The sequence below is a fragment of the Canis lupus genome, chromosome 26 (assembly GCF_011100685.1).
Source record: "Canis lupus familiaris isolate Mischka breed German Shepherd chromosome 26, alternate assembly UU_Cfam_GSD_1.0, whole genome shotgun sequence".
Lineage (NCBI taxonomy): Eukaryota > Metazoa > Chordata > Mammalia > Carnivora > Canidae > Canis > Canis lupus.
The window spans coordinates 6,656,111-6,672,333 of NC_049247.1; the positions used below are offsets into that span (position 1 = coordinate 6,656,111).

At 50.5% G+C, this 16,223-nt stretch overlaps 1 protein-coding gene and 1 long non-coding RNA gene across 12 annotated transcripts in view; one reads left to right on the top strand and one right to left on the bottom strand.

Annotated features, from left to right (window-relative positions):
- Positions 1–16,223, top strand: part of PITPNM2 (phosphatidylinositol transfer protein membrane associated 2) — a 140,340-nt gene that overhangs the window by 45,800 nt on the left and 78,317 nt on the right. The window contains exon 1 of one of the 9 annotated variants that reach the window (XM_038574861.1): positions 14,451–14,658. The exons of the other annotated variants lie outside the window; for them this stretch is intronic. The gene's annotated coding sequence lies outside the window, so the exon portion shown is untranslated. Of the gene's footprint in view, positions 1–14,450; positions 14,659–16,223 lie in introns of those variants that run through there. 9 annotated transcript variants of the gene reach the window in all.
- On the bottom strand, positions 6,993–14,367 carry LOC111092556. Of its 3 annotated transcripts, none has more exons than XR_005379124.1 (4): positions 13,825–14,367; positions 8,193–8,298; positions 7,479–7,557; positions 6,993–7,279 (listed from the first exon to the last, which is right to left on the bottom strand). It is a non-coding gene; the product is annotated as an uncharacterized LOC111092556 (long non-coding RNA). The 3 variants fall into 3 exon arrangements; XR_005379125.1 differs by having other exon boundaries at positions 6,993–7,199; positions 8,193–8,308; XR_005379123.1 differs by having other exon boundaries at positions 8,193–8,308.

Consider the following 16,223-nt stretch of genomic DNA (forward strand, 5'->3'; position numbering starts at 1 on the left):
GAAGTAGACTCCCCACTGAGCAGGGAGCCTGACGTGAGGCTTGAGCCCAGGACCTGGAGATCATGACCTGAGCCAAAGGCAGACGCCCAACCATCTGAGCCACACAGGCGCCCCAACACTTTTTTTTTTAAGGTTTTATTTATTTATTCGAGAGAGAGAGAGAGAGAGAGAGAGGGAGGCAGAGACACAGGCAGAGGGAGAAGCAGGCTCCATGCAGGGAGCCGGACGTGGGACTCAATCCCGGGTCTTCAGGATCACGCCCTGGGCTGAAGGCGGCGCTAAACCGCTGAGCCACCCAGGCTGCCCGTCCCCCCCCCCCTTTTTTTTTTTAAGATTTATTTATTTGAGAGAGAGAGAGAGAATGAGTGGGATGAAGGGCAGAGGGAGAGAGAATCTCAAGTAGACTCCAAGCTGAACACGGAGCCTGACATGGGGCTCGATTCCACAACTCCAAGATCATGACCTGAGAGGAAACAAAGAGTTGGACACTCAACCAACTGTGCCACCCAGGCGCCCTTCAGCAGCACTTCTGACACCACGTGTGTGGGTTTTCCACACTAAGCAATTATCCGCTGACCTGTGGACACCAACTGGGTATCTCGTGTGTCAGATCTGTTCTCACACTGGCTACCTGGAGTTGGTACAGACCCCACAGGTTAAGTCAGTCCCACAGATGCCTTCCATTTCAGATGCCAATCTGGAGTGGTGGGTCCTAGGTTACTCACCCTTCTGGACAACATGGCTACAAAGTTGGGGTTCCCACACATTCCTCCCTCCTCCTCAGGTTTGATTAAGTTGCTAGAATGGTTCACAGAACTCAGAAAACATTTGCTGATGTTTGTCGGTTTATTATAAAGGGCGTGATAAAGAATACAGGTGAACAGCCAGATGCAGAGGTGTGCAGGGTGAGGTCTGAAGGATCTCAAGTGCAGGAGGTTCTGTCCTATGGACTTTGGAGAATGCCACCCTCCTGGATGCATACGTCAGCCTGGAGGCTCTCTGAGCCCTGCTGTTTAGGGTTTTTGTGCACAGATGATTCAGTCATTGCCACTGTGATTAGTTCAGTCTCCAGCCCCTTCTCCCCTCCTGGGGTTGGGGAGCTCAGCCTCTCGCTCATTAGCGTACAAAAGACACTCTTATCATTCAAGAAATCACAAGAGTTTTAGGAGCTCTGTGTCCAGAAAAGGAAGTTAAGACCAAATATATATTTTTTATTATATCGGAAGGTCATGGGGAAACTGATCCCTGAGGAGGCTGGGTGAGGAGACGTGTTCAGAGGCACACAAGGGGCTCAGAACAGAGCCTACTCTTTCCCAGGGCCACACCCAGATCCGCTAGGTCCCTTCTGGGGTCTATCCTGGCACCTGTGGAAGGTGTTTCCTTCCTGGCCAGGAAGATGGAAAGCTGAGGGCACTTGCTTGGCCCTCAAGGTCGCCCACGGGTGTTCTTGTACTTCTCTGTCCTGCCTTGTTCCCTGTCCTGTCCAACTATCGCTGGTGGACCTCAGCCTTGCTCCCTCACCTACCTGCCTTCCCTCTGGTCTCTTGAGCTAAGCAGGACAGGTGGTCTGTGCCCACTTCACATGGTCTGGAAAGCATGTCTGTGCCGGGTGGAGGTCCATCCTGAGTCTTCGAGGCAATGCATGTGGATTCTTCTGTTAGGTGCTGTAACCCTCTGAGCCTTGTCAGTCAGACTCTGCAAAATAGGATTTATAAAATGTCACCTCCTAGGGCCTGAGGGAGGATGAAATAAAATGAGTTGAGGCAGGCCAGCTTACGCACGTTGATTGCCTTACTTGCTTGTTTCACTGACCTTCAAAGGAGATGCTAGCAAAGTGAAGCTTGGGGATGGGAGGAGGGCTCTCAGAGAGGCCTAACTGGCTTCCTCTCTGCTTCTGGCCCTCACACGCCCTATAGCTCCATCCCCCTAGCTGGTCACTTGAGCTGAGGCTGCCCCTGTGAAATGTGGGCCCCTGAAATGTAGGGCCCACTCGCCTTCACACGGTCGCCCTGTCTGCACTGGCCCAGCCACAGCCTCAGACCCTAGCCTGTAGTGATCTCCTTCTCAGGTCCTAGGCTTTGTCCTTGACGTGACGGGGGTGCTGATGGGATCCGGCTCTGCCTCTGCAAACTCCAGATTCCTCACCATGGACCCTGGTCTTCTCTGGCCACTGTCCTCCACCATGGGATTCTCAGACGCCCAGTGCTGGCAGTGGGGATGCTGGTCTGGGGTGGTGGCCCCCAGCCCAAGAATAACATACACTTTGGCTCCTCTCGCATCACGTGTCATCATTGCTGTCCCATTGCCACTGTTGTTTTAGCCGAAGTGTGATCTTGAGGCACCACCATCTGTAGTCCCCATAAACCAACTGGAGGTTGATGTGTTGATGCCTTTGACCTCAAGGTTGGCCAAGGTTAGCATTTTCTGCCCAGGGCCACCACCTATCCTCTGGATCCTGGGAGGGTAGGGAGAGCTGTGTCCCCTTGTTTTCCCTCCCAGCACTGGCCCCACTGGGATAGCACCCTGAGCTATGTTTTGCCCCAGTGAGGGGGCTGTGGACTGGTGGGCAGGGACCAGGGTTCGGGGACTGAGGGACCCTCCACTTCAGAGCCTCCTCCAGCAGCCTTACTCAGTTGTTTACAAATAGTCTTATTTTGGGAACACCTGGGTAGCTCAATCAGTTGAGTGTCTGACTCTTGATTTCAGCTCAGGTCATGATCTTGGGTCCTGGGATTGAGCCCAGGTTGGACTCAACACTCAGCAGGGAATTTGCTTGAGATTCTCTCCCTCCTTTTCCATTGGCTCCTTCTCCCACTCGCATCCGCTCTCTCTCTCTCTCAAATAAATAAATAAATAACTCTTAAATCAAAGCCCCAAATAGTCTAATTTTTACATGTTTTTAATAACAGCTTTATTGAGATGTAATTCACGTCCCATACAATTCATCCATTTAAAGTGTACAATTCAGGATGCCTGGATCTCTCAGCAGTTGAGCGTCTGCCTTCCGCCCAGGGCGTGATCCTGGAGTCCCTGCAGGGAGCCTGCTTCTCCCTCTGCCTGTGTCTCTGCCTCTCTTTCTCGGTGTCCCTCATGAATAAATAAATAAAATCTTTAAAAAGAAAAAAAATGTACAATTCAATGGTTTTCAGTACAGTTGACCTGTGAATAACATAGGTTTGAACTGTCCACATACATGTGAATTTTTTTTTTTTATAAATACAGGACAAGTCTGTAAATGTATTTTCTCATCTTTCTGATTCTCTTAATAATTTGTCTTTTCTCTGGTTTCCTTTGTTATAAGACTATGGTATTTAATACAGAGAACATACCAAACACGAGTTAATTGCTTACGTTATCGGCCAGGCTTCCTGTCAACAGTAAGCTGTTAGTAGTTAAGTCTCTGGAGAGTCAAAAGTCATACATGGGTTTTCGACCACTGCGTGGAGGCAGCCCCCTCATCCCTGCGTTGTCCAAGGGCCAACTGTATATTCACAGGTGTCTGTCACCCTGACCCCCAGGAATCTTAGAACATTTTCATCACTCCCAGACGTCACCACCCACCCCCCCGCCATTGCTCCCTGAACCCCAGCCCTGGTAATCACTAGTCTGTTTTCTGCCTCCAGAATAGTTCTGGACATTTCATATAGATGGTATCATCCTGTGTGGTCTTTTGTGACTGGCTTCTCTCACTTAATGTCATGTTTGCAAATTTATCATGTTGTCGTGCATGTTAGAACTTCATTCCTTTTTGTGGCTGAATAATATCTATTGTGTGGATGGACCACATTTTGGTTTTCCATTTATCTGTTGATGACAAGTGCATATTTATTTATTTAAGTTGGCTCCATGCCCAGGGTGGAGCCCAATATGGGGCTTGAACTCACAACCCTGAGATCAAGACCTGAGCTGAGATTGAGAGCCAGGCACTCAACCGACTGAGTCACCCAGGAGCCTGATGAGTGCATTTTTATTTATTTTTTATTTTTTAAAGATTTTATCTATTCATGAGACACAGAGAGAGGCAGAGATAGCGGCAGAAAGAGAAGCAGGCTGCCTGCAGGGAGTCTGATGTGGGACTCAATCCCGGGACTCCGGGATCACAACCTGAGCTGAAGGCAGATGCTCAACCACTGAGCCACCCAGGTGCCCCTGATGAGTGAATTTTTAAAAAGTGATTTTCCATCTCTAGTATAGTTCCGAGCTGCTGAGAGGATCGAGGGACAATTGAATAGAGAATGTGAACCACATAAACCGTGACTTCCAAGAGGCACTTCGGAGGATAGAGGGTGTTCTTTCTCTGAGCAGCTGCTGCAGAGGGAGAAGAAAAGAGGAGACCAGGACAGGGAGGGTCTGTTTCAGGTGTCCTGGCGATTTTTCTTTCCTCTTTCGTGAGACAGGGAGATTCTGAGCCTGCTGATGAGAAAAGCGTCAAGCCTCAGCCATGGCAGTGGTCTCTGAAGGAGGCCTGGGTCTCATGGGAACCCTGGAGCGTGTATGTCCCGAGGCCCTGCTTTGAGGTGACATCTAAGACCTCAAGGAGCCTTACGGGCTGATCCAGAAGGAGCCCAGATTAGAGGCTGCCTGATTTATCACAACCCAGGGATTAGGGGGAGGGCCGTTAAGCATTTATTGAATCTTGCTCTAATTGTCTCCTCTTTTCAAACAGAGTGACTAGTAATCCTGGTTAAGGCTGTGGTGTGGCAGTGCTTTCTGGAGAATAGCCTCCTGTATTCAGAGGCACCACACCTTTCGGCTCTCTGCAGGCCACACCTGAGCCGTGGCTGGTTCTTGAGGTTGCAACCAGAGGTCACAGGGAAGATTCTGTAGCAGGTGGGGCCTGTCTCACTCTCCACAAAGTGTGCATGCAGAACACCAGCTGGGGGATTTCTCCACTGAACCACTTTACTGCAGGGACCCCTCAGGTTCCAAAATTAAGTACGAGGTGAGAAGGCACAGAGAAACAGCTCCGTACTGTCTCCCAGAGGCAGGTGCCCCGCTGGAGGCTTGTACACTTTATTTAATTTCCCTCTCAGCATCAAGGCCTGCAAGGCAGGAGTGATGGATGAGGACATGTCTGTGTGGGGAGGTCTCAGAGCTTGTAAGTGGATGGGGACAGCTGTTACTCCCCAAGACTGGAGTCTTTGTATACAATGGGGCAGCCCAGGGAGGAGGCCTGATCTTCATAGCCAGGTCAGGCTGGTAATGGGGTCTTCAGGACAGTGGGGAGTGAGGCCTTCTGGGTTCAACAGCCTGTAGGCTCTGGGGGACAGCCTGCCTGAGGATTATGTCACTGTCTTTTAAAATATATCAGCAGAGGGACTCCTGGGTGGCTTAGTGGTTGAGCATCTGCCTTCAGTTCAGATTGTGATCCCAGGGTCTGGGGATCAAGTCCCGCATCGGGCTTCCCAGAGGGAGCCTGCTTCTCCCTCTGCCTGTGTCTGGGCCTCTCTCTCGGTCTCTCATGAATAAATAAATAAAAATATTAAAATTATATATAATTTTATTATAATTAAAAAAATATATATATATATATATATATCAGCAGAGCTGACCCTTGTACTTGTGTGGCAGTGGGCACTTTTTGCATGTGGGCCTCAGACCAATGGTGATACTGGCTTCTGTCTCCCCTGACTCCCAGCTCACCTCCACCCACGTCTATGCAGAGGAAGGGGAACCAGCATCAAGAACCATCGACCCTACCTGGAACAGTTAGATTTATGAACTTAATAACTTGCCTCCCCACCATCTGTGGTGGTGAGAACAAAGTGGGTAAAACCGATAAGCCTGGGTTGGGTTTTACCATGAGGCAGAAGGCAGCTCTCACACTGTGTTTTTCACCTGTGTCCTCCCACCTCGGAGTGGCTGATCCTGGGGTCACACATCACTTGGGTGCTTCTGGAAGCCTGCCTCCTAATGAAGTGTCTACAGATGGCCATCCTGCCATGAAGTCAGGCACTTCAGAGCAGGAGTGAGGTAGTGGGACCCAGTGAGGAAATGCTCCTTGTTGTTTCTGCAAGGCAACTGGTGTCAGGTGGCCTGGTCCCATCAGTGAAGGGGTGACCGTGTGAGCCTCCCAGCCCTGTGCTGCTTCTCACGCAAGCCTCCTTCCTCCTAGGTGCTTCCCGCCACATCCTTACAGGCCAGCTGCCAATCTGTCCTCCCTGCTTTGAGGAAGCGGGGCGGGTGCGCCTGCAGGATCCTCGAGTCTAACGTGGGTTTTGTGAAATGTTAGAGCAACTGCTGATATTTACTCAGTGTGGCCCTACCCTGGGGCCTGTGCTAGATGCTTCTCTCACATTATCTCATTTCATTTTTGCAACACTCTCATGAAGTCCGTGCTGTTATTAGCCTCACTTTATAGATGTGGAAACACCGGGAGATGAGGTGACATGGCTGGGCATTACCACCCTGGCTTTGGACTTCCTTTTTAGGCCATCCTGCCCAGTGAAGGGGGCAGTCCTTGGGGTCCCCGGGCAAGACAGAGTACCCACCAAAGCTCCAGTTCCTACACATGTGGAATGAAGAAGGACATGCCAGCCTCCCAGGTCTGTCGTGAGGCCTGGCCAGTGACTCCCTGGAGAGGTCCAGAGATGTGGGGAGGAGCCGAGCCCTTTGCCCACCACCAGCACTAATGTATGGGTCCTGCTAGTGAGCTCCCCCGGAAGTGGCTCTTCCAGCCCCAGTCAGAGCTTCTGATGTCAGTGCCACCTTCGCTGGCATCATGACTGACCTCACGAGAGACCTGGGGCTAGAACCACTGGCCTCAGGTGCTCTTAGATTTTCCATGCACAGAAATAGGATGAAACCACAAATGTTTATCTTTTATTTTTAAAAAATATTTTATTTATTCATGAGAGACAGAGAGAGGCTGAGGTATAGGCAGAAGCAGAAGCAGGCTTCCTGCAGGGAGCCCAACGCAGGATTTGATCCCAGGATCATGACCTGAGCCAAAGGCAGACGCTCAACCACCGAACCACTCAGGCACCCCATGTTTATTTTTTTAAACCACAAAGTTTGGGGGTCATTTGTCACACAACCATAGACAACAAATACTAAGTGCCATAAATGTTATTTCCCTTCTGTTCCTCTGAGTCATCTTTGTTCATGGGGCAAATCTTATTGTCTTCCCACCAGCTGCAGAGATGCCCATTTGTTGGCTCTCCCTCATAATTGCAGGTCTTGATGGCCGGTAGCAAGACCTTTACACAGAGCACTGTGGGTTAGCACCTCCAGAACCCAAAGGTTCTGGTAACTGGAACCTGCTGCGTCTGGCCTGAGCCTAAGGGCGGGAAGGGAGGTGATGGGAGGTTGAAGAGGGAGGTGATGGGGGGTAGGGAGGGAGGCGATGGGGGGGGCGGTGATGGGGTTGCTGGGAGAGAGGCAATGGGTGAGGAGGGAGGTGATGAGGGGCAGGGAGGGAGGTGATAGGGGCTGAGGAGAGAGGCCATGGGGGGTGGAAAGGCAGAGGAAGATGCAACCTGTCGCCTGGCCTGGAGTTTCTCCAGTTTCTTGTCAGTGTTTTCGACTAGGGTGAGGCAGGGATGTTCTAGAATTTTTCTGAAGATGGGAAGAAAAAAATTAGTGTTCTCTCTTTCTCCTCAACGGTCTTTATCTTTCTCTTCCTTTGGCTCTGTTTTACAGACCACCTGAGATTAGAGTGATTCCCTTTCCCCTGGGTTGGTCTGCAGAGAGTGAGTTGCTGGGCCCATCAGAGAATGGAGGGCAGCTGCTGGTCTGGCAGGACAGGGATTTGGACCGGCAGCAGGGGTGGTGAGGGCACCCTTTGGAAGCAGGCCAAGCATCGGAAGGCCATAGGAAGAAGGCAGGGAAGGTGTAGGCCGGGCCACCAGGCCTGGGTGCAGTTGGCTTCCTTTGTGGGAGCCCATCCAGCTGGTCAGTCAGAAGAACTGCCCTGGCCTGATGGCAGTGTGTGCTCATAGCCTGTGCCAGTGATGCCCCTGCTGCTGGCACCAAACACACAGACTGACCTTAATGGCTGGTTTCAAGGTGGTGCATTTCAGACTCAACCTGATGTCACAGACTCAACCAGGCTGGGCTGGGCAGGTGGGAGTGGAGACAGTTTTACAACCTCTCACTTGGTCAAGTTTGCCCAAAGGAGCTCTAGCTGTTCCCTGTAGGGTGCCTCACTGAGGTCCTGGTGACTGCCACGTCCCAAAGGACCTGTCTCTTACCTTCTCAGTCTCCAGAAAAATGGAGGTGACTGTAGGTGGGACGAGGAGAGAGATCACTGTCTTCAGCTTGATTTGGTCCACTCCATCTTGTTGAGTCTGTATATGCCTTTAAGAAACTTTGTTGTACATCTTTCATTGTCTGGTTATCCCTGATGCATTCATTCAACAGAGCTTTTTTTTTTTTTTTTTTAAAGTCATCAACAGGGATCCCTGGATGGCTCAGCGGTTTAGCGCCGCCTTCAGCCCAGGGTGTGATCCTGGAGACCCGGGATCGAGTCCCATGTCGGGCTCCCTGCATGGAGCCTGCTTCTCCCTCTGCCTGTGTCTCTGCCTCTCTCTCTCTGTGTCTCTCATGAATAAATAAATAAAATATTAAAAAAAAATAAAATAAAGTCATCAACAGGTTTTGAACACCATTCATGTGTCAGGCATTGTTCTAAATACTGGAGATTCAACTGTGAACCAAATGAAATCCCTTCTTAAGATCTGCTCTAAGGGGATCCCTGGGTGGCGCAGCGGTTTGGCGCCTGCCTTTGGCCCAGGGCGCGATTCTGGAGACCCAGGATCGAATCCCACATCGGGCTCCCGGTGCATGGAGCCTGCTTCTCCCTCTGCCTATGTCTCTGCCTCTCTCTCTCTCTCTGTGACTATCATAAATAAATAAAAATTTAAAAAAAATTTATTAAAAAAAAAAAAAGATCTGCTCTAGGGCATCTGGGTGGCTCAGTCAGTTGAGCATCTGACTCTTGATTTCAGCTCAGGTCCTGGGATCAAGCCCTTCATCAGGGTCCCCACTCAGTGGAAAGCCTGTTTATCTCCCTTTCTTTCTGCCTGTCCCCTTGCACGTTCTCTCTCTCTCTCTTTCTCAAATAAATCTTAAAAAAAAAAAAAAAAAAAAAGATGTGGTGCTAAATGCCAGGAAGGGAATAGAGTAGATAGAGGTAGGGGGTTTGAGATAGCATGTTCAGAGAGGACCTCTCTACGGAAACATGTGTAAACTTAGGAAACAAATCATGTGATATCTGGAAAGAGGGAACAGCAGGTGCAAAAGCCCTGAGGTTGAAGTATGGTTGGCAAGTATGAGGAACAGTGGGGAAGCCAGGGTGTCTGGAACTGCAGGAGAGAGGGGAGGAACTAGGCGATGGAGAGTCAGGGGCCTGATCTTGGAGGACTTGGAGGTCATGGTAGAGACTCTGGTCTTGACTCTAAGTGCAAAGGGAGTTGCTGGAGGGTTTGAGGTAGAAGAGTGACATATTCTGTTTACATTTTTCAGAGCTCACTTTGGCCTCCCTGTGGAGCCTGGAGTGGCAGCAGGGAGACCAGATTCAGTCTGCAGTAGCCTATCCCTCCCTGTGGTGACTTAGAGGTTTGGAGATATTCTTTAGAAAGTGGCGAGGTGGCAGTGGTGGTGGGAAGGGACACACAGGTGACTCAGTCAGTTAAACACCTGACTCTTAATCTCTGATCAGGTCTTGATCTCAGTGTCGTGAATTCAAGCCCCGCATTGGGCTCCACGAGAAAAGAAAGTGGTGTAGAGGGGAGTGAATGGCCTTTGAGAAGGATATCCCTTGCTGTGCACAGAGAATCCCCCACCAACCAGGGCCCCCATGTCCCTCTGGAAGGGTGAGGGCCTTCAGGTGTCTCCTGGATCTCTGAGCTGCTGGGAAAGACAGAGCCAGGGTGTGGAGATACTCCTCCCACCCCCGCTGCACCCCACCCTGGGTTTGGAGGGGGTTAATTGCATGCTCCAGTGCTGACCAGCACAGCTGTCTGAGCAGAAAGTATGCAGATCTTGGGCTTGACCTTGAAGACCTTTGAGAGAAACCAGGCCGGTGCAAGCCTGCTGTGGGCTTCCCTGAGGGACCTGCCCTGAGAACTTTACCACCAGCTCCCAGGGACACACGTAGTTTGTCAGAGCTGAGTCAGCTGGCTGGGGTTCTACTACTGCTTGCCTGGGGCTTCTCCCTCTACCCCCTCTACCCTCCTCCTTCCTTCCATCCATCTCCAGAAATTTGTCCTTTCCCAAACAAAACTCTGTCCTCATGAAGTGCTAACCCCCTCACTGTCCCTCCTGCCATCACCACCGTTATACTTTCCATCTCCACGAATCTGCCAATTGCAGGAACCTCCTAGAAGTGGAATCATAAAGAATTTGTCCATTTATGTCTGCTGACTTTGACTTTGCATAACGCTTTCAAGGTTCGCCCATGCTGTTGGGGGTGGACTTTTCAGCAGCTGAATGCCTGCCCCTGCCCTGGGAGGTACAGAGGGGAAAGGGAAAGAGCAGCACAGGCCCTGGATAAAGTAACTCACATCATCCCTGTGCCCAAAGGCTTTGGCTGTCTGCACTTTCCATGTGGGTGCACCTCAAAACCAAGGCCCCTATCTAGTATTTAGTCCTTCACAGTGCATGTGACAACTTGAGTCCTGGGCCAGCCAGGTGGGTCCCATCTCAGGCTCGTTTTTCTCCTCTGTGTACTGGATCTTGTGCGCTGACTCTCCAGTCCCCTTTGACCTCATTCAGTTGGCTGAAGCCCTAGCCAGCCTGGACCTGACCCTCATGTGCCGGGCTGACCAGGGGCAGGAGGAGGAGGAGGAGGAGGAGCAGTACTTCTTAGACTATAGCTTTTTTATTTATTAAAAATTAATTAAGGGACTTTGATGTATCAGGACTTAAGAGAGGTTGACAGGTCACATGGTCTCTGAAAGCACAGGGCTGGTAATCCATTTAAAAAAACATTTTCTTATTCTTCTTTTTAATTTAATGGAGGAAATCATTAACTGGGAAATTGGTAGGACTGATTTATTCCTGTTTTGGGGAGGGGGAGTGGAAGAGAAAAGTCTGCTCTAATTGCTGCTTGTTCTAGAAATATGTCAGCAAAATATTCCCATTAGCTGGGCCTGGCATGAGTGGAGTCAGGGCACCAAGCTTTCTTTCCTTCATTTACATCTTTCTGTCCTCTGAGTGAGAACAGGGGCTCTCTGTGGACTCAGGTGGTTGGCTGTGATGTCCGTGATGTCCATCTGTAGTGACACATCTTAGAGATCCCAGCAGACCTGGCTTGGCTTCTGGGGCATGTCCTGCTGGGGGCCCTGATGCCTAAGAGTCCCAGGGATCTCATCCTCAGGCCCTCATTCCCAGGAACACAGGACCAGGACCCCCGTCTGGGAAAAAGGACTACGTGCCTCTAGGGCTCCATCCGGTTCCAAGGGGAGGCAACTGGGTTCACCCTAAAAATAACCAAACATGCAAACAACTTCAACACGCAAATACTTTTCATATCTGTGGGCCAAATAACTTAAAGGTACAGCTGTTTTTCCACTGTCCCAATCTGTTTGTTTTCCCTGAGCTGGGAAGAGCACTGACGTGGTCTGGGGCTCTTCTGGGGTCACTGTCTTCCAGCACAGTGACCTGGCTAGACCTGCTTGAGGTCTGGCGGGTGCTGAGGCTGAGCCATGGGCTCTTGGCTGCTGCCCTTTCCCAGACACCTCCTGCCTTGGGGCAGCCTGAGTCTGGCAAGAGGTGAACACCTACCCACCCCGCACTGCCTGTCACCCCTTCAAGCTTGCTGCATGTATGGAGTGGTCTGCCTTACTTCCATTTTCCAAGCTTGTCTGGCCCAGAACTTGGGTAAATGAATTCTCAGAAAGTAGGAGGCTATAAATAGGCAAGATGTGGAGAAGATGAAAGGCAAAGGACCACCAAGGTTGTGAGCCCCAGATGGATCCCTGGTCTCCCGGCTCCCTGCCAGAAACAGCTGCCCTGCTGGGGGGCAGCTTCCCTGGTCCACTGGAGGAACTGGATGCTCCAGGCCTTTGCTCACCTCTGTCTCTCCCCACTCCCATGCACTGCACCAGCTGTTGTGAGCTTCAAAGCAAATTGTCTCATCCATGGTGGGGCACTCAGCCTGTCCCTTTAACGATCCTCCCATAGACCTAGTGCCAAGTCTGGGGAGAAAGCCCATTAAGTGGGGTAGTCCCACGGTACCCACTTCCAAGAATGGTAGTCATGAGACTGCAGGGGAGCAGTGTGGGGAGGGGCCACCATCCCTGGGAGTTGGGCCACAGTCATGGGAAGAGCAGGCCCAGACCTATAGATGACTAACCTCTACAGAGTCTTCATTCATTCATTCATTCATTCATAAGTTTCATTCAGTACCTACTTGGTGCCAGGTACTCTTATAGGTCCTGGGAGTACAGAATACAACCAACCCAAATTCCTGCCCTTACAGAGCCTCATTGCAGTGGGAGAGAGGTTTTTTGTTTTTTTGTTTTTGTTTTTTTTAAAGATTTTATTTATTTATTCATGATAGTCACAGAGAGAGAGAGAGAGAGAGAGAGAGAGAGAGAGAGAGAGAGAGAGGCAGAGACACAGGCAGAGGGAGAAGCAGGCTCCATATAGGAAGCCCGACGTAGGATTCCATTCCAGTCTCCAGGATCATGCCCTGGACCAAAGGCAGGTGCCAAACTGCTGCGCCACCCAGGGATCCGCCCCCCTTTTTAAAAATAATGTACTGTGCACCATAAGCCAGACACAAAAGGACAAATACCATATAATTACATTTATATAAGATACCCAGAGGAGTCAGATTTGTGGGGGCAGAAAGTAGAGGGGTGGGTGCCTGGGGCTGGAGAGGGAGAGTGAGGGGTTCATGGTAAAAGGGGACAGAGCCTCAGTCTTTGTAAGATGAAAGAGTTCTGGAAGTGGACGGCAGTGGAGGCCACATAAGAGTATAAGTATGCTTAATGCCACGGAACTGGACACTTAAAAATGGTTAAGATGGTAAATTTGATGTTATGTATGTTACCACAATTTAAAAAAACAAAAAGAAGAAGAAGAAGAAGAAGAAGAAGAAGAAGAAGAAGAAGAAGAAGAAGAAGAAGAAGAAGAAGAAGAAGGAGAAGAAGAAGAAAGGGAAAGGGAAGGAAAGGAAAGGAAGAGGAAGGAAGGAAGGAAGGAAGGAAGGAAGGAAGGAAGGAAGGAAGGAAGGAAGGAAGGAAGAAAAAATAGGTGGTGTCTTTAATAAGGATGGAAGCTGTGGGACTCTTGGGTGGCTCAGTAGTTGAGCATTTGCCTTCAGCTCAGGGTGTGATCCTGGGGTTCTGGGATCAAGTCCCACATTGGGCTCCCTGCATGGAGCCTGCTTCTCCCTCTGCCTGTTTGTTTCTGCTTCTCTCTCTCTCTCTCTCTGTATCTCTCGTGGATAAATAAATAAAAATCTTAAAAAAAAAAAAGGATGGAAGCTGTGATGTAAGTGAGAAGGGTCAGGGGAGTGCAGGAGTGGGGTTAAGGTCAAGGACAGCCTTAGTGAAAAGGGGCCCAGAGCAAAACGCTGCAAGAGGGGAGGCAGAGGGAAGGCCGGTACTGATGCTGGAGGTACTGACATGGGAGGTACTGACATGGGAAGTGCTGATGTGGGAGGTACTGGTGTGGGAGGCAGTCAGTGTGGCGCCTGAGTGGATGAGACCAGGCCACTTGGGGCATAGGTTTGGAGGGCATAGGTTTGGCCATTCTGTTGGGGGAGGCAGGGGACTCTTGGGAAGCTAAGAGAAGGCTTTGCTGGGCCAGGGAATGGAGACAGGCTGGGGGTCCCTGTCCTCAGTAGCATTTCCCAGCTCCAGGTGACCATACCTGTTTGTGAGCTCACCCCAGGAGCTGTGGTTCTTTGTGGCAAATTTTTCTGGGATGTTCCCTGTTGGTCCGCAGATGTCACTTCTCCCCTCCTCAGTGTGGGCAGGTTGGGGCAGGTCAGGGACAGGAGTGGTATGGCCTGGCTAGCTTTCAGTTGCTGCTGTTCAGGCTTTGAAACTGCATAGCTCCTTCCATCCCTGGGCCCTTGACCTGCCCTAGTGTGGGGACCCTCCTACCAGGGCTGCTCCAGAGTCCTCTGAGGAGGTCCATGCCGACTGGGCAGATCTGGGGGCTCGGCTTGAGCGCCTCAACTCTTCCTGCCTTGCCTGTGCTCTTCGGAGTCTGGGTTTCTGCTTCTGCAAAGTGAGAAGGTCGGATGGGATTCTGGTTTGGATTCTTGTCCAGCCTCTGTGCCTTCCAGAGCTTCCATGCACATATGGGAAAGTCTCCCTGGGTCCAGCCCCAGCCCAGCCTGGGACCGAGCACCTTCTGTGTATTCCTGCAGGGGTCCCTGCTGTTACTTTAGGAATGGGGGGATGGTCTGTTCCAATCCTATAGCGCTGGCCCAGACATTCCAGGGATGACCTCAGGAGTTGCTGGGGGAAACAGCAGGAGATGGGGTTCTAGAATAGAGGTCTGGGGCCAGTAGGGCCAGGAGGAGAGGTCAGTGGTTCAAGGATCCACGTCATTATGGAGTTCACTGAGCCTACTCCCCAGCTGGTGCCTGTTTTGTTCCCTGAGAGCCCGACCACCTGCCCTCTGTCCTTTTAGAGGGAGCCTTGGGGGGCCAGGCTGCAGACAGAAGCCTCTCTACCACCCATACGGCGGCGTGGGGTAAGTAGGGGGAAGAAGGAATGAAGGAGGAAGACTCTGGAGCTAGGTGCTTCGTCTGGGCAGGTGTCCCACCATCCCATCTCAATCAGTCCTTGGGGCTCTCCAGGACAATCACCACTAGCTCCATGTGACTACTCAATTTTAATTTTAAATTAAAGTGAGATGAAATTAAAATTTTTGTTTCGCAGTCGCAGGAGCCCCACTTCAGGTGCTCAGTAGCCATGTGGGGCTGGTGGCAGCCATATGAGATAGTAAAGATGTAGAACATGTCCATCATGGAGGAAAGTTCCATGGGGCAGTGCCTGTCCTGTTTCTATAGCACAACCCCCACAATGGAGACTGTTGCCTCCATTGTTCTCCAGGATGAAAAAGCTGAGGCCCAGTTTAGTGAACAGCTTGTGGTCATATAGCTGGTGGGCACCAGAGAGTACTTGAGCCCAGGTCTGTCAGGTCTCAAAAGACAGATGTGGGGTTGGTGTGCTCATATATCCTGATGCCCAGTATGCTGCTTCTCAGGACAGAGGAGGCCAAGGCTCACCTGCTGGCCTCATACAGGCTCTGGGACCCCTGCCTCCTGTGCTCTGTTACTCAGTGGGGAGTAATCTTTGACAAAAAGGGAAATCAGGGATTAATATGCAGTTTGGAGCCTCCTTAGCCTGTACGCTTGAGACCAAGGGGCTTTAGGAGATGTCATGGAGAAACTTTTTTTTTCAATTATTTTTTAAAGATTTTATTTATTTATGTGTGTGTGTGTGAGAGAGAGAGAACACAAACAGAGGGAGAGGCAGGCAGAGGGAGAAGGAGAAACAGGCCCCCTCCTGAACAGAGAGCCTGAGATCATGACCTGAGCTGAAGGCAGACACCCAATCAACTGAGCCACTCAGGTGCCCCCGAGAAACTCTTTTTAAAAATGAGACAGCAGGGCCGCCTGAGTGGCTCAGTAGTTGACCATCTGCCTTTGGCTCAGGACGTGATCCTGGGATCAAGTCCCACATTGGGCTCCCCTCGGAAGCCTGCTTCTCCCTCTGCCTATGTCTCTCTCTCTCTCTCTCTCTCTCTCTGTGTGTGTGTGTGTCTTATGAATAAATAAATAAAATCTTTTAAAAAATAAAAATAAAAATGAGAGAGCAATAGCCAAAAGGTGGAAATAACCTACATATCCCTCAAAGGGTGAATGCATGTGGTGCATCCATCCAATGGGCTATTATTCAGCCACCTGCTACTACCTGAATGAGCCTTGCAAGCATGATGCTCTGTGAGAGAAGCCAGGCACAAAAGGCCACATATGATTCCATTTATATGAGATGTCCAGAATAGGTAAATATGTAGAGACGGAGTAGACGGATGGTTGCCAGGGGCTGGGCAGGCGGGGAAGGGAGAGCAAGTGGCTCTCCAGTTTGGAGGTATGAGAATGTTCTGTAACTAAAGAAGATGATTGCACAGCATCGCAAATGTACCACATGCCCCTGAATCATATACTTTAAAATGGTTAAAATGGTCAATTTTAGGTTATATGTGTTTTGCCAAACTAAAAAAGTGAGACAGAATGGCAGGATCTGGCTGGC